The sequence below is a fragment of the Hylobates moloch genome, unplaced genomic scaffold, assembly GCF_009828535.3.
Source record: "Hylobates moloch isolate HMO894 unplaced genomic scaffold, HMol_V3 SCAFFOLD_7, whole genome shotgun sequence".
NCBI lineage: Eukaryota > Metazoa > Chordata > Mammalia > Primates > Hylobatidae > Hylobates > Hylobates moloch.
In genome coordinates, this window is record NW_026652282.1 from 132,773,899 (window position 1) to 132,799,379 (window position 25,481).

Here is a 25,481-nt window from a genome sequence, read left to right on the forward strand (position 1 = left end):
CCGCCACCACGCCCGGCTAATTTTTTGTATTTTTAGTAGAGACAGGGTTTCACTGTGGTCTTGATCTCCTGACCTTGTGATCCGCCCGCCTCGGCCTCCCAAAGTGCTGGGATTACAAGCGTGAGCCACCGCGCCCGGCCAGTGTGTGTTTAACTTTATAAGAATCTGCTAACCAGTTTTCTAAAGCAGTTGTGCCATTTTATTTTGCCATCAGCAATGAATGAGAACTCAAAATGCTCCACATCATCAACACTTGGTAGTATCATTCTTTTTTAAATGTTATAGCTTGTGTGAAGTGTTGTGTCTTTGTGATTTAACTTTTCCTTCAGTTCAAGAGTAAATGATGTTGAACATCTTTTCATATGTTTATTGGCCATTCATACATCTTCTTTTGTAAGTATATGTTTAAATCTTTTTCCCATTTCTAATTGGGTTTGTTTGTGTTTTTATGTTTGATTTTAAGAGTTCTATATGTATTATAGATACCTTACTTTTGTAAGATATAGGTATTACATTTTGTATTTAGTCCATGGCTTATATTTTCATTTTCATAACAATGTCTTTGACATGCAGAAGTTTTTAATGTTAATGAAGTTTATCACTTTAAACTTTTATGGTTAATGATTTTTTTTCTATTTTGAGAAATAATTGCCTAACACAAGATCATGAAGATATTCTCCCACGTTGTCTTCCTTATGCTTAACAATTTTAGCATTTATGTTTAGGTCTATGATTACTTCTAAGTTGAGTTTTGTTTATGGTATGAGGTAGAGTTTGAGGTTCATTTTCTTCAACTTTCAGTGGTTTAAGAGAATTTCCCTGTTCAAAGGCATTGGTAATGATATAAAAAATTAAATAAGACAGCATTGTATTGGCTGAGGGATAGACACTTAGATCAATGGAACCAAATACAAAAAAGCAGAAACAGACCCTCACAAATTTGCCCAACTGACTTTTGACAAATGTGCAAAAGCAAGTTAAAAAAAAAAGTAAGGATAACCTTTCAAGCAATAGTCCTGGAGCAACTGAACATCTATAGGCAAAAGTATAAACTTCAACCTAAATTTCATACCTTACCAAAAAAAGTCACTGAAAATGGATAATGGACTTAAATGTAAGCCACAAAACTATAAAACTTTTTTAAAAACATGATAAAATCTTTGGATATAGGTTTCAGTAAAGGGCTCCAAGACTTGACATCTAAAGCACAATCCATAAAAAAACTTGGTAGATTGGATTCATCAAAATTCAAAACTTTTACTCTGCAGAATATTGTCTTACGAGGATGAAAAGACAAGCAACAGAGTGGGAGAAAATACTTGTAAACCACATATATCTAACAAAGAATTAGTATGTTAAATATATAAAGTTCTCAAAACTCAACCATAAAAAATGCTGAACAATCCAAGTAGAAAATGGGCAAAAGACATGAAGAAACCTTTCACCAAAGATTATATACCAATAGAAAATAAATACATGAAAATATGTTCAATATAATTCATCATCAGAGAAAGGCAAATTAAAATCACAATTAGATATCACCACAGACCTGTCAGAATACCTGACATAAAAAATAGCTAAGATAAAAAATACAATACAAAATGCTGGAAAGGTTGCATGGAAGCTTGATCTTTCATACATTGACGGTGGGAATATAAAATGGTACAGCCACTCTGGAAGACAGTGTTGTAGTTTCTTAAAGTATTAAATATGCAAATAGCATATAACCCAGGAAATGTACTTCTGGGCACTTAGGCCAGAAAAATTAAAACTGGTATTCCCAAAAAACACATGTGTACAAGAATGCTCATAGAAGCTTCACTGACAATAGAAAAATACTGAAAACAGCTCAAATGTTCTTCAGTGGGTTATTGGTTGAACAAACTCTGATACATACATACCATGAAATACCACTCAACAATAAAAAAGAATCAACTATTGACACATACAACTTAGATGGATCTAAAGGGAGTTAAGCTGAGTAGAAAAAAAGCCAATCCCAAAAGGTTACATATTGCCTAACTCCATTAATACAACATTCTTGAGATGACAAAGTTATAGAGATGGAGAACATATTAATAGTTGCCAGGTGTTCAGGAGGAGAAAGGGAAGTGAGTGTGGCTATAAAGGGGCAGCAAGAGAAAGCTTGTGGCAATGGAAATGTTCTACATTTTAATTGTGGTGGTCATTATACAAAGTTACACATATAATATTTTATACAATGACACACACACATATGCATGTGTAACTGGTAAAATTCAAATATGCTCTGTGGATATTACCAATGTAAATTTCCTGGATTGATATTGCACCAGAGTTAGGCAAGATTTAACATCAGAGGAAATTGTGTAAAGGGTACACGAGGTCTCCCTGTATTTTTTGGAAATTTCCTGTGAATTGGCAATTATTTCCAAATAGAAGGTTAAAACCAAAGAAATATATGACCATAATATATGTAGGCCTATTACTGGATTCTGAGCTATTTTATAGACTTATTTGTTATTTCTTACTCTAATACCACACTGTTTTGATAAGTGTAGTTTCACAGTTAGTCTTGAAACCAAGAAGTTCTATAACTCCTCCTCTTTTTAAAGTTTTGCTGGAAACCCCAAGACATATGTTTACCCATCCCAACATCTGCACAGATTGTCTTCTCTAATGCCTTGTTCCATAGATTTCAGATGCTTCTGCTACCTTGAGCTCTGATCTTTTCCTCCTTCGTTCAATGAGACTGCAAGCTCAGCTTGGAATCTAGCTCTTGATGCTGGGATCAGAAAATAGTCACCAGGCAAAGAGCTAAGGCAGTCTTGGGGCTTAATTTGTGAGTTTCTCTTTTCCTGGGGATCATAATCATGGGCTGACTATTGCTCAATATCTTTAAACAGTTTCCTTGCATATTTTATGCAGTTTTATGATTTTTCTAACGGCAAGAGTGCTGGTCCAGTGTCATTCCCAACATAACTTTTTTTCCTGCTTAAATCAGTCAGATTCAGCTTCTGTTGCATGCAACTAAGAACCTTGACTGATACAAGCCCTTATTTTATGCCATGTCCTATGATATGTGCTTGGCATTTATTATGTGATTTAATCTTAAATTAGAGAAATAATTCCATGTGGAAACTAGAGAAATGGGCAAGAAGCATTTCTAACAGTGAAGACAAGGTTGAGGGGAGGGAGGTTGCAGTGAGAGGAGCATTCTAGATGGAGGAAGAACTTATAGATGCACAAGAGAATCAGCATGCAAGAAATAAAGTATGAAAATTTTGTCATCTTCAAGGGAATTCTTCTGAGACCTTTATAAATTATCCTAATCCAATAAAACCACTATACATAGAATTTCCTCCATAAATGCAGTAAAGTACAATTGTTTATATAGTAGGATATTATCGGACGGTTTTAACTTTCCCACCCCTATTAACATGGGTACTAGTAAAATAACTAACCATCCTAGTTTGCCCCGGACTGTTGTGGTTTTAGCACATTACAGGGAATTCCTCAGCCCCAGGAAAACTGAGAAAATTATCCTTTGGTATATGTGACATCGCTCACCTAGCTACAGTTGATTGGTCTTGGGTGGCCACCAGATTCAAACTTGGCCAATAAATCCCTCATAGATTTATGGAGATAGGACCATAAAGGTCTATGGCAACCAGGGAGTGCCTCTCAGATCTTTCAAGGGAAAACCTACTATGAGGAGTGGAGTCAGCTAACAGTCTCCAGCTGGAGCACTTTTGGGATATTTTTGCATCATTTGATCCAAGGCCATTCCCTTCCCAGGCATCTCCAACCAATCTCTGAGCACAAGAGGTGTACTAGGGCTGTTTCTGTCTAACGCAGGATTCCTCTAATTAGCAATCTCTGTTGGGGTGGTTGAGACTTCCATAGAGCTGTACTATAATCTCCTCTTTATCTTGCCAGCCATTACCCACGATAGATCTGTAGATTTGTAACTCCATCTCAGCATCTGCTTTTCAGAAGACCTGATCTGGCTTAGCGTCTCTCCTCAGTGGTTGAATCTGTAATATGAAAATCTAGGAAGGTGTCCGTAACCATATCTACTGTTACATGGACCTTGGGAAACAAAAAGAGCTTGAGAGGAGTGAGGAGGAAAGCAAGGGAGGGAGCGAGGGAGACAGAGAGAAAGAGAGAGAGAGACCAGATAAATGTGTAGGGGTAAAAGAATGATAGAGTCAATGTCATTGGAATCCTTGTTTTTGACGATTCTTGAGGCCTAACTGTACCTTGCCTTTTTAAAACTTTTGATTGTTCTAATCCTTCTTGAGTTCTGTGAAACACCTTATTATCTTCCTGTAAATGACTCTCTTTTGCTTGTTAGTTTCAGGTAGGTTTTGATAACTTTTAACTAATGAGTCCTAACTAATACTTCTTCACTGCAAAATTAATTGTATAGGTTACTATGTTTATGCTGAATCACATTTCTGTTGAGAGTCAGAAATGTTCACATCCCCAGAGTCAGAAATGTTCATAAACCCAAACATAAATTAATATACCCTTCAGCTTTACCAAATTTTTGTCCACGAGTAGGTGAGGAAAATTTTGTATGGTCTAGATGATTTCTGAAAAGTTTTAGCATTTATTTGTTTCTCTATAGAGTACATAGCAGGATTCTTGTCACAGACCAAAGCTTCAGCCAAATTCAACATTGCACTGTGTCCAGAATATTTATTTTCTGGCTAAAAGTCACTACTTTTATTATAAATCTTCCTTCTTTAATTTTTTAACTCTTTCAAAGATCACTAGTAGTTAGTTCTTTTAAAGACCATCTTTGATAAATCGAAGTTCAAAATCACAATTAACACATAGTTTTAACCACATTTCAAGAACTCAAGGTTATGAATATGATTAGAGATCATTAAAGCTTCATTGAGATGCTGATAAAACAAAGGTGTAGATGTTAGTCAAAGATGATGGCTCTCAGACATCATTTAATACAGTAGTCCATGCAAGAGATGGTGATAATTTGGCCTAGAGCAAGGGTCTAAAAATTATTGCCCACAGGGCAAATCCTGCTTCTTGCCTGTTTTTGTAAATAAACTTTTATTGGAACATACCTACACTCATTTATTTATGTATTGTCTGTGACTTCTTTCACTCTATGAAAGCAGAATTTAATACTTGGAGACAGAAACTGTATATGACTCAAAAAGCCTAAAATATTTACCGGCTGACCCTTCACAGAAAAAAAAAAAAAAAGCCAAACTCTGGTCCTAAATGTTAGCAGTACAGTGAGGGACAAATGCATGAGCAGATTATATTTTGGAAGCAGAACAAGAACAAGTTTGGTGTGTTCTAGGAACAGCTGGTGTGGCGGGAACATAAAAAGATCCAGATACTATTGTTTTTATCTATTTTGTTTTCTAGCACATTTGTACCTATTGCTTTTATTCAGCTATTCATTCATTCCAAAAATATTAAGAAGTTCCACTCTGTGCCATACACCATGTGACCTGCTACACACACACACACACATACACACACACACACACACACACACACACACAGAGGAAACAGTAAAATATCTGACTTTTATTTTATTACAAGTAAAATTTATATTTTATTAAAAGCAAAATATCCAGGCTCCCTAGAGTCTGGAGCCAGATTACCTAGGTTTGAATCTCAGCTCTGAAATTTAACTGCCATGTGATCCTGGTGAAAATTGCTTAACCTATCTGGGCCTCAGTTGCCTTATCCTTAAAGTAGAAATAATATCATCTACCTTAAGTGTTTGATATAAAACACTTAGCCCAGTGTTTAGCATATAGTGCACATTTTGTAAATGTTGTTTAGTATTATTAAGGAAACTTGCTTCTTTTACTGACTCAAACAAACAGGTGTTGTCTATCAACCTCTTGCCTTTTCTGAGTACTTTGTGTTGATTTCAGCTTAGCTTTAGTGAGCTCATTCACTCTAATTGCTACAGTTATTATCTTCCTATTACAGGACATTGGATCATGCTGTTCTTTCTGCACAAAACTTTTTTCATTTTCCCATTTGCCTGGCCAACTCCTATTTGTTCTTTAAACATAGGGCATAAGGGCATGGACTATATCTGGGCTTTAACATTTTACACCCAGATCTTAGTACAGTGCCTGGCATACAGTAGGCACTCATTAATGTTTATTCCATGAATGAATACCAGCCAGACTAAATCTAGATTCTCATTGTACTTAGTTTTTCCTCTTTATGTTACATTCACACTCTGGATATGTCCTTTTGTTTACACACTGGTTCTAGAAATTTTTCAACAAATATTTATTAAATATATAGACATTTTAGACTCTGTGCTTGGAGAACAAATATGAAAAATACAAGTTTTCTGCTCTCAAGAAGCTACTTATTCATTAGAGGACAAAGACATGCAGAAAGAGAAATTATAATCTAGAATAAGTGGTACTCTTGAGACCTGTACGAGATTCATTGGGAATACTGGACCTAGGGAAAAAAATATACAAACTTATCTGGGAAAGACAGGGAAGGCTTCACAGAGAAGGTGCTATCTAAATTGAGTTAAAAATAACGAGTAGCCGTTTTCCAAATAAACAAGTGCCGGGTAAGAGCATTCATGGCAGAAGGAATTCCAGGGCAAAGGTGTGGAGGCTTTTTCCTCTTTTGTTGATCCTGACTTCTACAAACCAATTCCTTTATTGCTTTTTTGGCATTAGATTAACACTTTTAATCTCGAATAAATATAATACTGCACAATTTCCCATTTTCAGTATATATGCATTTGATTTTTTTTGTTGTTCTTACTGTCATTTTTTTAATCTGCCTTGGATTTTCATTGCACATACTATTTCAGTATACTTTTTGGTCCTTCTTTGTAGTATGTATTGTTCTTAAATTTTTACCTGCATAAGGTGTTCATTCCTAATGGGTATTCCCTTCTAGTGCTCACTGTGTGTAGCACTGTATCTGGACCCTGGGTTCAAGATGCTCAGCTGAATCGATGGGAGTAATGAGCGGCATATGACTTCCATAAACTCAAGGAAGTGGTGGAAAGGTAGTAGAATTTTAGTTCTAGTAAACCTCGATAAACTACCATAAATAGAAGCGTAGTGGGGGGACTCAGGAGGAGCACTGAAATGGCAGGCAGGGGACCCAGGTTTTATAGCTTTATGGGCCTGTTTTTTTCTCATGCCTGCACCTATGGCTTCAAGTATGTTCACTAAAGGGGATTGAATAGAGTGCCCTGGCCCAGTCCTTCCGAATGGGAGACTGACGCCCTAGCACCGGGCGAAGTCCCGGGCGCCAGAGGCACCCACCCCGCAAGGCCGGAAGGAGTGGGGCGGGGCCTAGAGGCTCTCCGCTGGGCCCGAGCGGGCTGGGGGAGGGGAGCGTGGGGCCGACAGTTTGGGGGGTGAAAAGGCAAAAAGCGGGTGAAAGGCTGCCTCCCGAGGCTCTCCTTGCTTGGAATTCTGCCCACTCTGCGGAGTTAGGAGTCACGACCTCCAGCACAGGTGGGTTCCGTCCCGTGGGTCAGGGAAGCTGTGTCCCCATGGGTGCTACGGGTGGGTTTGCCCAGGCGCTCGCTTTCAGGCCTGTCGCAGTGGGCGGCGGAGGCTCTCACCCGGGCTGCTGGGCCCAAGGGCGGTGGTACTCACCTTAACCCTGGCGGAGAAGAAGGCCACTCCTGCCTTGCTGCAGGGCTGTCGTCACGATCTGTGCCGGTTGCGCGACAGAGTCTGCCTGGAGATCAGCGTGAGGCCAGATGGGCCTAGCGCTCAGGAAGAGCTGGAGCAAGCTCGCGTTGGGACTGACGCCCAGTGTACATTGTTTCAATCTCGGTCGGACTTTACAGCCCTGGATCTGTCACTGACTTGGTGTTTAGCTTTCAGCGAGTCCCTACCCTCTCCCTGCCTCACTTTGTTCGGCAGTAGAGTGGAAGGTGGAACTCAGCTGTCTGCAAGATCTTGCAGCACTTTCTTTCGTTCTCATATCCACTAATATTCTCTGCCCAGATTTTACCCTTTGTCTGCCCCCTCTGGAGCAAGGCACTAGGTAAGTTAGGCTAGGAAGTTTTCTTTCTCTTCCGAAAACAATTGAAAAGCCTTTAAATACTCCTGACTGCCCTGGAAACGACATTCAAACCATTAATTGAATTTGGTCAACTCTGAAGAATGGGTTTGTGAATGCCATACTATTAAACATTTTAACCAGATGATTGCCTAAAATGATGTGTGTTGAGTGGACATAGTATACTGCCTAGCAAAAGTCTTATGATAAATGATTTGGGTGCTTTAACTCAGTCGCTGAAAGAAAAACTTGAGCTCTCATATTTAAGAAACACTTTCATAATCCACTCCCGTACAGTAGTCTTTTAGAGTTACTTGTAGCTTGGTTTGCCCTTTCAGGACACACTGTAGTAAAAATTACATACAGTTTATTTTACGTTAGCTATAAAGACAAACAAGGACTATAAACATTATGGATCAACATTTTGATGTCAACTTCTGGTTTCTCCTCATTAAGGAACTGGTGGTAATGATAATGGTTAACATATATTATGCAAAATACTATAATTTTCACAACAACCAGAAGACGTTAAGTAAGGTTATTTCTTAAAAGACTTATACTTTATCTCATAACCAGTGTGATGAAGGGAATGTTTGCTGGGGTGGTTGAGTCTGGGAGCTTGTTCAGTGTGCCCCACCTAGCTCTTTATTTCTTGGAAGCTTGGACTGGAACAGATCACTTCCTTGTTTTGGCGTCTGTTTCAGGAACCGCCATTTGTTCTGTATTTCTGCTTGTCAACCCTGGGAACAACAGTAAAACCAGCCAAGTGGATCACTGGGTGTTTACAATGTTTCTGACAGCTGTATCTGATGCCTCCAGGGGCTGGGAGGGGGACCCCAGGATTAACAAACCTCTTTGGTGGGAAGAGTCTCTTCCTGCAAACTGAACACGGATCCATCAGTTGGACACCACTGTGATCCCCTTTCTATAACACCAAGCATTCCCCATGCTCATATGGGCTGTACATGGACCTGCCATTGCCCCGTGTAAAGATTTACAGGATAACAGCATGATTTATACTCCTTTGGGTATATACCCAGTAATGGGATGGCTGGGTCAAATGGTATTTCTAGTTCTAGATCCCTGAGGAATCGCCACACTGACTTCCACAATGGTTGAACTAGTTTACAGTCCCACCAACAGTGTAAAAGTGTTCCTATTTCTCCACATCCTCTCCAGCACCTGTTGTTTCCTGATTTTTTAATGATGGCCATTCTAACTGGTGTGAGATGGTATCTCACTGTGGTTTTGATTTGCATTTCTCTGATGGCCAGTGATGATGAGCATTTCTTCATGTGTTTTCTGGCTGCATAAATGTCTTCTTTTGAGAAGTGTCTGTTCATGTCCTTTGCCCACTTTTTGATGGGGTTGTTTGTTTTTTTCTTGTAAATTTGTTTGAGTTCATTGTAGATTCTGGATAGTAGCCCTTTGTCAGATGAGTAGGTTGCAAAAATTTTCTCCCATTCTGTAGGTTGCCTGTTCACTCTGATGGTAGTTTCTTTTGCTGTGCAGAAGCTCTTTAGTTTAATGAGATCCCATTTGTCAATTTTGGCTTTTGTTGCCATTGCTTTTGGTGTTTTAGACATGAAGTCCTTGCCCACGCCTATGCTGCTATAAAGACACATGCACACGTATGTTTATTGCGGCACTATTCACAATAGCAAAGACTTGGAACCAACCCAAATGTCCAACAACGATAGACTGGATTAAGAAAATGTGGCACATATACACCATGGAATACTATGCAGCCATAAAAAATGACGAGTTCGTGTCCTTTGTAGGGACATGGATGAAACTGGAAAACATCATTCTCAGTAAACTATCGCAAGGACAAAAAACCAAACACCGCATGTTCTCACTCATAGGTGGGAACTGAACAATGAGAACTCATGGACACAGGAAGGGGAACATCACATTCCGGGTACTGTTGTGGGGTGGGGGGTGGGGGGGGCGGGGACAGCATTAGGAGATACACCTAATGCTAAATGAGGAGCTAATGGGTGCAGGAAATCAACATGGCACATGGATACATATGTAACAAACCTGCACATTGTGCACATGTACCCTAAAACCTAAAGTATAATAAAAAAAAAAAAAAAAAGATTTACAGGATAAGAGGCTCTTGAAAAAACCCAGCCTGCTCCATACCTGTAGGTTCTAGGGAAGGAGTGGCTGATATGTGGGTGAGTGTTCTTCTGCATGAGGGAAAGACCTTATGATTTCCCAAATGGTTTGAAAAGTGAGAAAAAAATTATGCTGGACATCTGCTGAGCCAACCTGAAGGGTGAGTTTTGCACTGGCTTATTTGGCAGGACCTGGTGTCTGCCTTGCTTAGCCATATTTTTACTCTATTCATCATACTCTGTTCGTTCACTCCAAAGGCAATCAATGAATGTCAACTCTGTGCCAGGATGCTGATCCATTCACTGAGATTGGCAGCACAGGAGGACAGCCAGTTCGGGAGGACAACAGGAATTCAACTTTAAGCATACTCAGTCTGAGGCCTCCTCACCTTTCCCCACTCCCTATATCTAACTGCTACAAAATCTTGTCACTTCTACATCCTGAATATTTTTTAAAAATCCATCCACTTCTCTTTGCCCCTATGACTACTCCAAATTTCAAGCCAGCAATATTCTTTTTTAACTGATTTAAAAATTTTTATTTTAAAAGACCAAATGGTTGCATGACCCTCGACTCTCATGGGAAAACCACAAGCCTTACTATCACCACCACCACCACAGCAACAACAACAAACAGCCTAATGACCTCTGTATGATCCCTAATAAACTGTCAAAGTAAAGAGATGAATGTTCTCTTTTTTTTCTTGATGCTCAATGTGTTTAAAAACATATTTAGGATAATTAACGTGCCCTAAAATTCACGTATTTAAAGTGATTTTATAAATTTATTGGGTGGTGCAACCATCACTACAATCCAATTTTAGAACATTTGCATCACGTCAGTGACATCTTCCTTGCCCATCTGCAGTCAGTCTTCATTACCACTCCCAGCATCAGACAACCACTAATCTATTTTCTGTGCCTATGGATTTGCCTATCCTGAAAATTTCATCTAAATAATGTCTCCAAAGTTTATTAATGTTGTGGCATATATAAATACTTCATTCCTTTTTATAGCTGAGTGATATTCCTTTACATCAGTGTACTATATTTTGTCTATCTAGTCATCAGTTGATGGACACTTGGATTGTTTCTGTCTTTTGGCTATTGTGAATAAAGCTGCTATGAACATTTGTGTATAAGTTTTTGGGTGGACATTCGTTTTCAGTTCTCTTGGTTAAACACCTATGAGTGGAATTACTTGGTCATATTATAACTGTATCTTTAATTTTCTGCCAAACTGTTTTCCCAAGGGGCTGTACTATTTTACAGTTATTAGATTTGTATGAACCATCAGCAATGTATTTCTTCACATCATCACTGTATTTGTTATTTCCCCATTTTTTTGTTTTTTTTTTTCAAATGTGTAGCTATTCTTGTGGGTGTGGAGTAGTATCTCATTGTGATTTAGATTTGCATTTCCTTAATGGCTAATTGAGCATCTTTTTATTTGCTTGTTAGATATTTGTATATGTTCTTTGGAGAAATGTCTCCTCACATATTTTGCCCATTTCTGATTAGATTGTTTGCTTCCTTACTATTGAGATGTAAGAGTTGCTTATATACAAGTCCTTTATCAGATATGTAGTTTGAAAATATTTTCTCCAAGTCTGTGGTTTGTCTTTTCATTTTCTTACTACTGTATGTTGAAGGGCAAAGGTTTTTATTTATTTTACTTTTATTTTAGTTTCAGAGGTACGGGGCAGGTTGGTTCTATAGATAAATTGTGTGTTATAGGGGTGTGGCGTACATATTATTTCATCACACAGGCAATAAGCATAGTACGCAATAGGTAGTTTTTTGATCCTCACCCTCCTCCCAACCTCCATCCTCAAGTAGGCCCCCGTGTCTATTGTCCCCTTCTTTGTATCCATGTGTACTCAATATTAGCCCCCATTTATAAATGAGAACATGTGGTGTTTGGTTTTCTGTTCCTGTGTTACTTTGCTTAGAATAATGGCCTCTAGCTCCATCCATGTTGCTGCCAAGGACATGATCTCATTCTTTTTATGGCTGCATAGTATTCCATGGTGTATGTGTACCAAATTTTCTTTATTCCATATACCACTGATGGGCATTTAGGTTGACTCCATGTCATTGCTGTTGTGAATAGTGCTGTGAGGAACATATGCATGTGTGTGTCTTTATGGCAGAACGATTTATATTTCTTTGGGTATATACCCAATAATGGATGGCTGGGTCAAATGGTAGTTCTGTCTTAAGTTCTTTGAGGAATTGTCAAACTGCTTCCCACAGTGGCTGAACTAACTAACATTCCCACCAGCAGTGTATAAGTGTTCCCTTTTCTTTGCAACATCACCAACATCTGTTATTTTTGACTTTTTAGTAATAGCCATCCTGACTGGTGTAAGATGGTATTTTATTGTGGTTTTCGTTGATTAGTGATGTTGAGCATTTTTTCATATGCTTGTTGACCACATGTATGTCTTCTTTTGAAAAGTGTCTGTTCATATCCTTTGCCCACTTTTTAATGAGGTTGTTTGGTTTTTGCTTGTTAATTTGTTTAAGTGCTCTATAGATTCTAGATATTAGAACTTTGTCAGATGCCTAGTTTGCAAATATTTTTTCCCATTCTATGTGTTGTCTATTTACTCTATTGATAGTTTATTTTGCTGTACAGAAGGTCTTCAGTTTAGGTGCTATTTATCAATTTTTATTATTGTTGCCATTGCTTTTGATGTCTTTGTCATGAAATTGACAGGGCCCATGTCTAGAATGGTATTGCCTAGGTCTTCTTCAAGGTTTTTATGGTTTTAGTTGTTACATTTAAGTCTAATCCATTTTGGGTTGATTTTTGTATATGGTGTAAAGAAGGGGTCTGGTTTCTATCTTCTGCACACAGCAACCAGCAATCCTAGCAGCATTTATTGAATAGGGAGTATTTATCCCATTACTTGTTTTCATCAGTGTCAAAGATCAGATGGCTGTAGGCATACAACTTTATTTCTGGGCTCTCCATTTTGTTCCATTGGTCTATATGTCTGTTTTTGTACCAGTACCATGCTCTTTTGGTTACTGTAGCCTTGTATAGTTTGAAGTCAAGTAATGTGATGCTTCCAAGTTTGTATTTTTGCTTAAGATTTATTTGGCTATTTGGGCTCCTTTTTGGTTCCATATGAATTTTAGAATAATATTTTTTTAATTATGTGAAGAATGCCATTGGTAGTTTGATAAGAATAGCATTGAATCTATAAAATGCTTTGAGCAGTATCGCTATTTTAACAATATTGATTCTTCCTATCCATGAGCATGGAATGATTTTTCATTTGTTTGTATCACCTCTGATTTCTTTCAGCAGTGTCTTGTAATTCTCATTGCAGATATCTTTCATCTCCCAGGTTACCTGTATTCTCAGGTATTTTATTTTTTTTATGGCTCTTGTGAATGGGATTGCATTCTTTATTTGGTTCTCAGCTTGGACATTATTGATGTATAGAAATGCTACTGATTTTTGTACATTGATATGGTAGCCTGAAACTTTGCTGAAGTTGTTGATATGATCTAGGAGATTTTTGTCAGAGACTATGGGGTTTTCTATGTATAAAATAATATTGTCTGCAAACAGATAGTTTGACTTCCTTTCTTCCTATCTGGATGCCTTTTTTTTCATTCTTTTGCCTGGTTGGTCTGGCCAAGACTTCCAGTAGTATGTTGAGAGTGGGCATCCTTGTCTTGTTCCAGTTCTCAAGGAGAATGCTTCCAGTTTTGCTCATTCAGTATATGTTGGCTGTGGGTTTGTCATAGATAGCTCTTATTATTTTGAGGTATGTTCCTTCAGTGCCTAGTTTGTTGAGGGTTTTTAACATGAATAGATGCTGAAATTTATCAAAAGCCTTTTCTGCATCTATTGAAATGAACATGTGATTTTTGTTTATAGTTTTGTTTATGTGATTAATAATGTTTATTGATTTGCATACATTGAACCAACCTTGCATCCCAGGGATAAAGCCTGCTTGATCTTGGTGAATTAGCTTCTTGACATGCTACATTATTCACAGGTATTGGCCTGAAGTTTTCCTTTTTTGTTGTGTCCTTGCCAGGTTTTGGTATCAGCATGATACTGGCCTCGAAGGAGTTAGGGAGGAGTCCCTCCTCAATTTTTTGGAATAGTTTCAACAGGAATGGTACCAGCTCTTCTTTATATGTCTGGTAGAATTCAGCTATGAATCCTTCTGGACCTGCGTTTTTTTCTAGTTGGTAGGCTTTTCATTACTGATTCAATTTTGGAACTCGTTATTGGTCTGCTCAGTGTTCGAATTTCTTCCTGGTTCAGTCTTAGGAGGTTGTATGTCTCCAGGAATTTATCAGTTTATTCTAGGTTTTCTAGTTTGTGTGCAGAAAGATGTTCATAATAGTCTCTGATGGGTTTTTTTTTTTTTTGTATTTCTGTGGGGTTGGTGATGATGTCCCCTTTATCATTTCTGTTTTTGATTACTTGTGTCTTCTCTTTTTTTCTTTGTTAGTCTAGCTAGCAGTCCATCTGTCTTACTTATTCTTTCAAGGAACCAGCCTCATTGATTTCATTGATTTTTTTTATCATTGAATGCTACAGTCTTTCCTCTTGATGCTGTTTTAGCTATGTCTCAGAGATTCTGATATGTTGTATTTTTGTTGTCATTAGTTTCCAAGAATTTATTGATGTCTGACTTAATTTCATTGTTTACTCAAAAGTCATTCAGGAGCAGGTTGTTTAATTTCCATGTAATTTTATAGTTTTGACCAATCTTCTTGGTATAGATTTCTATTTTTATTGTGCTGTGGTCTGAGAATGTGGCTGGTATGATTTTTGTTTTTGTTGGTTTTTAAAATTTTTAATTTGCTGAGAGTTGTCTTATGGCTGACTGTATGGTCGATAGAGTATGTGCTATCTGCAGATTAGAAGAATGTATAGTCTGTTGTTTTTGGGTGGATTGTTGTGTAGATGTCTGTTAGCTCCACTTGATCAAATGTTGACTTCAGGTCCCAAATATCTTTGTTAGTTTTCTGCCTCGAGGATCTGTCTAATACTGTCAGTGGGGTATTGAAATCTCCCACTATTATTGTATAGTTATCTAAGTTTCTTCATAGGTCTCTGAAAACTGGTTTTATGAATCCGGGTGCTCCTGTGTTGGGTGCTCCTGTGTTGGGTGCATGTATATTTAGGATAGTTAAGTCTTCTTGTTGACTCTTTACCATTTGTAATGTCCTTCTTTGCCTTTTTTCATCATTGTTGGTTTAATGTCTATTTTGTCTGAAATTAAAATAGTAATCCCTGCTTTTTTTTGTTCTTTGTTTGCTTTGTAGGTTTTTCTCCATCCATTTACTTTGAGTCTGTGGGTGTCATTGTATGTGATGTATGTGAGATGGGACTCTTGAAGACAGCATACCACTGGGTCTTGCTTCTTTATCCAATTTGCCACTTGGATACCTTTTAATTTTGGCATTTAGCCCATTTACACTTAAGATTAATATTGATATGTGCAGATTTGATCCTGGCATTGTGTTGTTAGCTAGTTATTATGTATACTTGATCATGTGATTGCTTTATAGTGTCAGTGGCCTATGTATTTAAGTGTGTTTTTGTGGTGGCCACTAATGGTCTTTTGTTTCCATATTTAGCACTCCCTTAAGGACCTCTTGTAAGGCAGGCCTGATGGTAATGAATTCCCTTAGCATTTGCTTGTCTAAAAAAAGATCTTATTTCTCCTTTGTTTATGAAGCTTAGTTTGGCTGGATATGAAATTCTTGGCTGGAGTTTCTTTTCTTTAAGAATGCTGAATCTAGGCCCTTAATCTCTTTCGACTTGCAAGATTTCTGCTGAAAGGTCACTGTTAGCCTGATGGAGCATCTGATGACTATGTGTCTTGGGGATGGTCCTCTTGTATAGTTCTTGCAGGGGTTTTCTGAATTTCCTGAATTTTAATGTTGGCCTTTCTAGTGAGGTTTGGGAAATTTTCATGGACAGTATTATGTTTTTCAGCTCTATCATATTAGTTTGGTTCTTTCTTAAAATGGCCATTTCATCTTTCAGCTCCTGTATTGTTTTATTATAATCCTTAAATTCCTTGGATTCAGTTTCCACTTTCTCATGGATCTCAAATGATCTTAATTCCTATCCACATTCTGATTCTATATCTGTCATTTTAGCCATTTCAGCCTGGTTAAGAATCCCTGCTGGGGAACTAGTGTTGTTTGGAGGAAAAAAGACACTCTGGCTTTGTGAGTTGCCAGCGTTCTTGTGCTGGTTCTTTCTCCTGTGTGTGGGCTAATGTTTCTTTAACTGTGGTGTAATTTGAGTATAGTCATTTGACCTCATTTCTGGACATTGTGAGAGTGCTGGAGCTTTGTGCTGGGTCTTTATTTGTAGCTGAATTCTTGTCCTTGGTTTCGCAGAGGGATATATTAGCTAAGTATTTTTGGTGTCGAAATTTGGGCTGTGATCCAGTAGATGGTGCTTAAGTGTAATGGCCATTAGGTAGGCTCTTGCTCAGCCACATGACTCGTCTATTTCCTTGTGTTTGTGGCCATGCTCCCTCTTGGTGCTCTGAGGGTGTGGGCTCCTCTCCCACTTGAGTGCTGGCTGCAGAGCTTGGCTTAACACTCTTCGGCTTCACATGCAGCCTTCAGGTGAGCTCAGGCTTTGGGTTCCCTCCGCAGCTTGGGAGCAGCAGGGGCAGGGACCTTGGGAGTGGCAATTGCAGAGGGCCTTTCACTTGTCTTTTGGGTCTCCACTCCAGAGAAATGCAGAACTACTATCATTTGGAGCATTCATCCTGGTGTGGAGTGGCTGCATTGTGGGCCCAAGCCGGAGCCCTGCCTGGTGATGAATGGGGAGGGGGAGAAGGGAGCTCATAGGGAAGACAGACTAGCCTCTTCTCCTTAGGTTGGCTGTGGCATGATGGAGGTATGAGTACAGCACTCAGGGTCTTTATTCCTTCTCCAATCTAAGGGCAGCAAGGGCAGTACCACTGCAGTGGCAGTCTCAGAGGGCATTTCATTTGCCTCTGGGAGCTCCACCCCAGAGCAGCACAGAGCCACTGCCAATAGGAATGTTCAGCCAGGAGATAGGGCAGCTGTTCTGTGGGCCCAAGCCAGGGGCCCTGCTTGGTGAAGACCAGGGGGTTGGAGGCTCACAGAGATGAGAGACTTGGCTGTATTCTGTATGGCAACTGTGGCATGTTGGAGGTGCAAGTAAATTCCTCAGGCTCTTTATTCCTTCCCCAGTCTGAGGGCAGCAAGGACAGAGCTGCTGCAATGGCAGTGGCAGAGGGGCTCTCAGTTCCTTATTTTTTAATGAAGTCCAAGTTATTTTTTTTCTTTTGTCAATTGTGTTTTTTGGTGTTGTATCTAATAATTCTTTGCCTAACCCAATATCATGTTTTCCTATGTTTCTAAAAGTTTTATAGTTTTACCTCTTTCATTTATGTCTCTGATTCGTTCTGTGTTATTTTGTGTATGGTGTAAGGTGAAGGTCTTCATTAATCTTTTTGCATATGGATATCCAATTGTACTATCATCATTTGTTGAAAAACTAACCTTTTCCTGTTGAATTGACTTGGAACCTTTTTTGAAAACCAATCGACCATAAATATATGGGTTTATAACCGAACTCTCAATTGTGTTCCATTAGTTTACATTTCTATTCTTATGCCAGTCCCTACTGTCTTGACTATTGTGGCATTGTAATATGTATTTCAATTGAGAAGGGTGAATCCTCAAATTTTGTTCTTCTTTTTCAACATTGTTTTGGGTATTCTGGGTTCTTTCCATTTCCATGTAAATATTAGGATCATCTTGTCACTTTTTCTTTCTTCCTTTCTTCCTTCCTTCCTTCCTTCCTTCCTTTCTTTCTTTCTTTCTTTCTTTCTTTCTTTCTTTTCTTAGACAGCATCTTGTCTCTTTCATTTTTTCTTTTCTTAGACAGTGTCTTCTTGTCTCTTTCTTTCTTTCTTTTCTTTTCTTTCTTTCCTTCGACAGGGTCTTGCTCTGTTGCTCAGGCTGGAGTGCAGTGACACAATTGCAGCTCATTGCAACCTCAACCTCCCAGGCTCAAACGATCCTCCCACCTCAGTCTCCTGAGTACCTGGGACTACAGGTGTGCACCACTATGCCTGGCTATTTTAACAATATTTTTGTAGAGATGTGGTCTCTCTATTTTGCCCAGGCTGGTCTCAAACTCTTGGGCTTAAGCTATCCTCTTGCCTTGGCCTCCCAAAGTACTGGGATTATAGGCATGAACCATCATGCCCTGCCTCTGCTTTGATTTTGGTAGAGATTGCACTGAATCTATACATCAGTTTGGGGAGAACTGCCAACTAACAGTATTGGATTTTTCAATCCATGAACTTGAAATACCTCTCCATTTATTCAGATCTTCTTTAATTTTCCTCAATAATGTTTTGTAGTTTTCAGTGTAAAAATCTTTTACTTTTTTTGTTAAATTTATTCCCAAGTATTTAATTTTTGGTACTGTTGTGAATTATTTTTTATAATATCACTTTATGATTTTTTGCAAGTGTATAGAAATACAAATTGCCTTTGTGCATATTGATTTGGTATCCTGTGACTTTGTTGAGTAGAATTATTAGTTTTAATATTGTGTGTGTGCATGTCCATGTGTATGTGTGCATGTGAGTGTGTGGGTATATTCCTTAGGGTTTTCTCATTCAGGATTATGTCAAGGACAGTTTGACTTATTTTTTTTCCCCAGCCTGGATACCTTTTACTTCTTTTCCTTGCCTAATTCCCCTGGCTAGCATCTCCAGTATAATGTTGAATAGGAATGACACGAGTAAACATCTTTGTTTTTTTTCTGGTCTTAGGGGAAATATTCAATCCTTCATCACTAAATGTGATGTTAGCTGTGCATTTTTCATAGATGCTCTTTATCAGGTTGAGGAAGTTTTACTAATTGGTTAAGTTTTTATGTTTGATCATGAATGAGTGTTAGATTTTGTCAGATGGTTTATCTGCATCTATTGAAATGATCATGTGGTTTTTATCCTTTATTCTACACGATACATTATTAACTAATGTAACATAGGGTATTACCTTAATTTGGGGGTATTAAACAAACCTTGCCTTCCTGGAATAAATCTCTCTCTGTCATGATATATAATCCTTTTTGAAATACTGGTGGATTTGATTTGCTAACATCTTGTTAAGGAATTTTGCATTTGTATTCATAAGGGAAGTTGAATTGTAGGCTTCTTTTCTTATACTGTATTTGTTTTGTTTGATGTCAGAGACCAGCCTCATAGAATTAGTTGGGGAGAGTTTTGTTGTCAGATGTGTATATGTTTATAGTTATATATCTTCCTGATGAATAGAACCTTTCATCATTATAAAGTGTCCTTCTTTTTCTATAACTTCTTTTTTATTATTATTATACTTTAAGTTTTAGGGTACATGTGCACAATGTGAAGGTTTGTTACATATGTATCCATGTGCCATGTTGGTGTGCTGCACCCATTAACTCGTCATTTAGCATTAGGTATATTTCTTAATGCTGTCCCTCCCCCCTCCCCCCAACCCACAACAGTCCCCAGAGTGTGATGTTCCCCTTCCTGTGTCCATGTGTTCTCATTGTTCAATTCCCACCTATGAGTGAGAATATGCGGTGTTTGGTTTTTTGTCCTTGCGATAGTTTACTGAGAATGATGGTTTCCAGTTTCATCCATGTCCCTACAAAGGACATGAACTCATCATTTTTTATGGCTGCATAGTATTCCATGGTGTATATGTGCCACGTTTTCTTAATCCAGTCTATCATTGTTGGACATTTGGGTTGGTTCCAAGTCTTTGCTATTGTGAATAGTGCCACAATAAACATACGTGTGCATGTGTCTTTATAGCAGCATGATTTATAGTCCTTTGGATATATACCCAGTAATTGGATGGCTGGGTCAAATGGTATTTCTAGTTCTAGATCCCTGAGGAATCGGCACACTGACTTCCACAATGGTTGAACTAGTTTACAGTCCCACCAACAGTGTAAAAGTGTTCCTATTTCTCCACATCCTCTCCAGCACCTGTTGTTTCCTGACTTTTTAATGATCACCATTCTAACTGGTGTGAGATGGTATCTCATTGTGGTTTTGATTTGCATTTCTCTGATGACCAGTGATGATGAGCATTTTTTCATGTGTTTTTTGGCTGCATAAATGTCTTCTTTTGAGAAGTATCTGTTCATGTTCTTTGCCCACTTTTTGATGGGGTTGTTTTTTTCTTGTAAATTTGTTTGAGTTCATTGTAGATTCTGGATATTAGCCCTTTGCCAGATGAGTAGGTTGCGAAAATTTTCTCCCATTTTGTAGGTTTCCTGTTGACTCTGATGGTAGTTTCTTTTGCTGTGCAGAAGCTCTTTAGTTTAATTAGATCCCATTTGTCAATTTTGGCTTTTGTTGCCATTGCTTTTGATGTTTTAGACATGAAGCCCTTGCCCATGCCTATGTCCTGAATAGTATTGCCTAGGTTGTCTTCCAGGGTTTTTATGGTTTTAGGTCTAACATATAAGTCTTTAATCCATCTTGAATTAATTTTTGTATAAGGTGTAAGGAAGGGATCCAGTTTCAGCTTTCTACATATGGCTAGCCAGTTTTCCCAGCACCACTTATTAAATAGGGAATCCTTTCCCCATTGCTTGTTTTTGTCAGGTTTGTCAAAGATCAGATAGTTGTAGATACGTGGCATTATTTCTAAGGGCTCTGTTCTGTTCCATTGATCTATATCTCTGTTGTGGTACCAGTACCATGCTGTTTTGGTTACTGTAGCCTTGTAGTATAGTTTGAAGTCAGGTAGCATGATGCCTCCAGCTTTGTTCTTTTGGCTTAGGATTGACTTGGTGATGCGGGCTCTTTTTTGGTTCCATAGGAACTTTAAGGTAGTTTTTTCCAATTCTGTGAAGAAAGTCATTGGTAGCTTGATGGGGATGGCATTGAATCTATAAATTACCTTGGGCAGTATAGCCATTTCCACGATATTCATTCTTCCTATCCATGAGCATGGAATGTTCTTCCATTTGTTTGTATCCTCTTTTATTTCATTGAGCAGTGGTTTGTAGTTCTCCTTGAAGAGGTCCTTCACATCCCTTGTAAGTTGGATTCCTAGGTATTTTATTCTCTTTGAAGCAATTGTGAATGGGAGTTCACTCATGATTTGGCTCCCTATTTGTCTGTTTTTGGTGTACAAGAATGCTTGTGATTTTTGTACATTGATTTTGTATCCTCAGACTTTGCTGAAGTTGCTTATCAGCTTGAGGAGATTTTGGGCTGAGACAATGGGTTTTCTAGATATACAATCATGTGATCTGAAAACAAGGAGAGTTTGACTTCCTCTTTTCCTAATTGAATACCCTTTATTTCCTTCTCCTGCCTCATTGCCCTGGCCAGAACTTCCAACACTATGTTGAATAGGAGTGGTGAGAGAGGGCATCCCTGTCTTGTGCCAGTTTTCAAATGGAATGATTCCAGTTTTTGCCCATTCAGTATGATATTGGCTGTGGGTTTGTCATAGATAGCTCTTATTATTTTGAGATACATCCCATCAATACCTAAATTATTGAGAGTTTTTAAAATGAAGGGTTGTTGAATTTTGTCAAAGGCCTTTTCTGCATCTATTGAGATAATCATGTGGTTTTTGTCTTTGGTTCTGTTTATCTACTGGATTACATTTATTGATTTGCGTATGTTGAAGCAGCCTTGCATCCCAGGGATGAAGCCCACTTGATCATGGTGGATAAGCTTTTTGATGTGCTGCTGGATTCAGTTCGCCAGTATTTTATTGAGGATTTTTGCATCAATGTTCATCAAGGATATTGGTCTAAAATTCTCTTTTTTGGTTGTGTCTCTGCCAGGCTTTGTTATCCGGATGATGCTGGCCTCATAAAATGTGTTAGGGAGGATTCCCTCTTTTTCTATTGATTGGAATAGTTTCAGAAGGAATGGCACCAGTTCCTCCTTGTACCTCTGGTAGAATTCGGCTGTGAATCCATCAGGTCCTGGACTCTTTTTGGTTGGTAAGCTATTGATTATTGCCACAATTTGAGAGCCTGTTATTGGTCTATTCAGAGATTCAATTTCTTCCTGGTTTAGTCTTGGGAGGGTGTATGTGTCCAGGAATTTATCCATTTCTTCTAGATTTTCTAGTTTATTTGTGTAGAGGTGTTTGTAGTATTCTCTGATGGTAGATTGTATTTCTGTGGGATCGGTGGTGATATCCCCTTTATCATTTTTTATTGCATCTATTTGATTCTTCTGTCTTTTCTTGTTTATTAGTCTTGCTAGAGGTCTATCAATTTTGTTGATCTTTTCAAAAAACCAGCTCCTGGATTCATTAATTTTTTGAAGGGTTTTTTGTGTCTCTATTTCCTTCAGTTCTGCTCTGATTTTAGTTATTTCTTGCCTTCTGCTAGCTTTTGAATGTGTTTGCTCTTGCTTTTCTAGTTCTTTTAATTGTGATATTAGGTTGTCAATTTTAGATCTTTCCTGCTTTCTCTTGTGGGCATTTAGTGCTATAAATTTCCCTCTACACACTGCTTTGAATGTGTCCCAGAGATTCTGGTATGTTGTGTCTTTGTTCTTGTTGGTTTCAAAGAACATCTTTATTTCTGCCTTCATTTCGTTATGTACCCAGTAGTCATTCAGGAGCAGGTTGTTCAGTTTCCATGTAGTTGAGCAGTTTTGAGTGAGTTTCTTAATCCTGAGTTCTAGTTTGATTGCACTGTGGTCTGAGAGACAGTTGGTTATAATTTCTGTTCTTTTACATTTGCTGAGGAGAGCTTTACTTCCAACTATGTAGTCAATTTTGGAATAGGTGTGGTGTAGTGCTGAAAAAAATGTATATTCTGTTGATTTGGGGTGGAGAGTTCTGTAGATGTCTATTAGGTCCGCTTGGTGCAGAGCTGAGTTCAATTCCTGGGTATCCTTGTTAACTTTCTGTCTCATTGATCTGTCTAATGTTGACAGTGGGGTGTTAAAATCTCCCATTATTATTGTGTGGGAGTCTAAGTCTCTTTGTAGGTCACTCAGGACTTGCTTTATGAATCTGGGTGCTCCTGTGTTGGGTGCATATATATTTAGGATAGTTAGCTCTTCTTGTTGAATTGATCCGTTTACCATTATGTAATGGCCTTCTTTGTCTCTTTTGATCTTTGTTGGTTTAAAGTCTATTTTATCAGAGAGTAGGATTGCAACCCCTGCCTTTTTTTGTTTTCCATTGGCTTGGTAGATCATCCTCCATCCCTTTATTTTGAGTCTATGTGTGTCTACTGCACGTGAGATGGGTTTCCTGAATAAAGCACACTGATGGGTCTTGACTCCTTATCCAATTTGCCAGTCTGTGTCTTTTAATTGGAGCATTTAGCCCATTTACATTTAAAGTTAATATCGTTATGTGTGAATTTGATCCTGCCATTATGATGTTAGCTTGTTATTTTGCTTGTTAGTTGATGCAGTTTCTTCCTAGCCTCGATGGTCTTTACAATTTGGCATGTTTTTGCAGTGGCTGGTACCAGTTGTTCCTTTCCATGTTTAGTGCTTCCTTCAGGAGCTCTTTTAGGGCAGGCCTGGTGGTGACAAAATCACTCAGCATTTGCTTGTTTGTAAAGTATTTTATTTCTCCTTCACTTATGAAGCTTAGTTTGGCTGGATATGAAATTCTGGGTTGAAAATTCTTTTCTTTAAGAATGTTGAATATTGGTCCCCACTCTCTTCTGGCTTGTAGAGTTTCTGCCGAGAGATCAGCTGTTAGTCTGATGGGCTTCCCTTTGTGGGTAACTCGACCTTTCTCTCTGGCTGCCCTTAACATTTTTTCCTTCATTTTAACTTTGGTGAATCTGAAAATTATGTGTCTTGGAGTTGCTCTTCTCGAGGCGTATCTTTGTGGCGTTCTCTGTATTTCCTGAATCTGAATGTTGGCCTGCCTTGCTAGATTGGGGAAGTTCTCCTGGATCATATCTTGCAGAGTGTTTTCCAACTTGGTTCCATTCTCCCCGTCACTTTCAGGTACACCAATCAGACGTAGGTTTGGTCTTTTCACATAGTCCCATATTTCTTGGAGGCTTTGTTCGTTTCTTTTTATTCTTTTTTCTCTAAACTTCCCTTCTCGCTTCATTTCATTCATTTCATCTTCCATCACTGATACCCTTTCTTCCAGTTGATCGCATCAGCTACTGAGGCTTCTGCAGTCTTCATGTAGTTCTCAAAACTTGGCTTTCAGCTCCATCAGCTCCTTTAAGCACTTCTCTGCATTGGTTATTTTAGTTAAACATTCGTCTAATTTTTTTTCAAAGTTTTTAACTTCTTTGCCATTGGTTTGAATTTCCTCCTGTAGCTCGGAGTAGTTTGATCGTCTGAAGCCTTCTTCTCTCAACTCGTCAAAGTCATTCTCTTCCAGCTTTGTTCCGTTGCTGGTGAGGAACTGCGTTCCTTTGGAGGAGGAGAGGCACTCTGCTTTTTAGAGTTTCCAGTTTTTCTGGTCTGTTTTCTCCCCATCTTTGTAGATTTTTCTACTTTTGTTCTTTGATGATGGTGATGTACAGATGGGTTTTTGGTGTGGGTGTCCTTTCTGTTTGTTAGTTTTCCTTCTACCAGACAGGACCCTCAGCTGCAGGTCTGTTGGAGTTTGCTAGAGGTCCACTCCAGACCCAGTTTGGCTGGGTGTCAGCAGCGGTGGCTGCAGAACAGTGGATTTTCATGAGCTGCAAATGCTGCTGCCTGATCGTTCCTCTGGAAGTTTTGTCTCAGAGGAGTACCCGGCTGAGTGAGGTGTCAGTCTGTCCCTACTGGGGGGTGCCTCCCAGTTAGGCTGCTCGGGGGTCAGGGTCCCACTTTAGGAGTCAATCTGCCTGTTCTGAGATCTCCAGCTGTGTGCTGGGAGAACCACTACTCTCTTCAAAGCTGTCAGACAGGGACATTTAAGTCTGCAGAGGTTACTGCTGACTTTTTGTTTGTCTGTGCCCTGCCCCCAGAGGTGGAGCCTACAAAGGCAGGCAGGCCTCCTTGAGCTGCGGTGGGCTCCATCCGGTTCCAGCTTCCTGGCCGCTTTGTTTCCCTAAGCAAGCCTAGGCAATGGCGGGCACCCCTCCCCCAGCCTCGCTGCCTTGCAGTTTGAACTCAGACTGCTGTGCTAGCAATCAGCGAGACTCCATGGGCGTAGGACCCTCCGAGCCAGGTGTGGGGCACAATCTCCTGGTGTGCCGTTTTCCAATCCCGTTGGAAAAGCACAGTGTTAGGGTGGGAGTGACCCGATTTTCCAGGTGCCGTCTGGTCACCCCTTTCTTTGACTAGCAAAGGGAACTCCCTGACCCTTTGTGCTTCCCGAGTG

At 39.0% G+C, this 25,481-nt stretch overlaps 2 protein-coding genes across 3 annotated transcripts in view; one reads left to right on the forward strand and one right to left on the reverse strand.

Moving 5' to 3' along the window:
- SPRY3 (sprouty RTK signaling antagonist 3) overlaps positions 1–7,819 on the reverse strand; it is a 165,157-nt gene extending 157,338 nt beyond the window's left edge. The window contains exon 1 of the mRNA XM_058441619.1: positions 7,623–7,819. The gene's annotated coding sequence lies outside the window, so the exon portion shown is untranslated. The remainder of the gene's footprint in view (positions 1–7,622) is intronic.
- Positions 7,318–25,481, forward strand: part of TMLHE (trimethyllysine hydroxylase, epsilon) — a 117,212-nt gene continuing 99,048 nt past the window's right edge. The window contains exon 1 of one of the 2 annotated variants that reach the window (XM_032757827.2): positions 7,318–7,478. The gene's annotated coding sequence lies outside the window, so the exon portion shown is untranslated. The remainder of the gene's footprint in view (positions 7,479–25,481) is intronic. The other variant, XR_004370593.2, reaches the window with a different exon arrangement.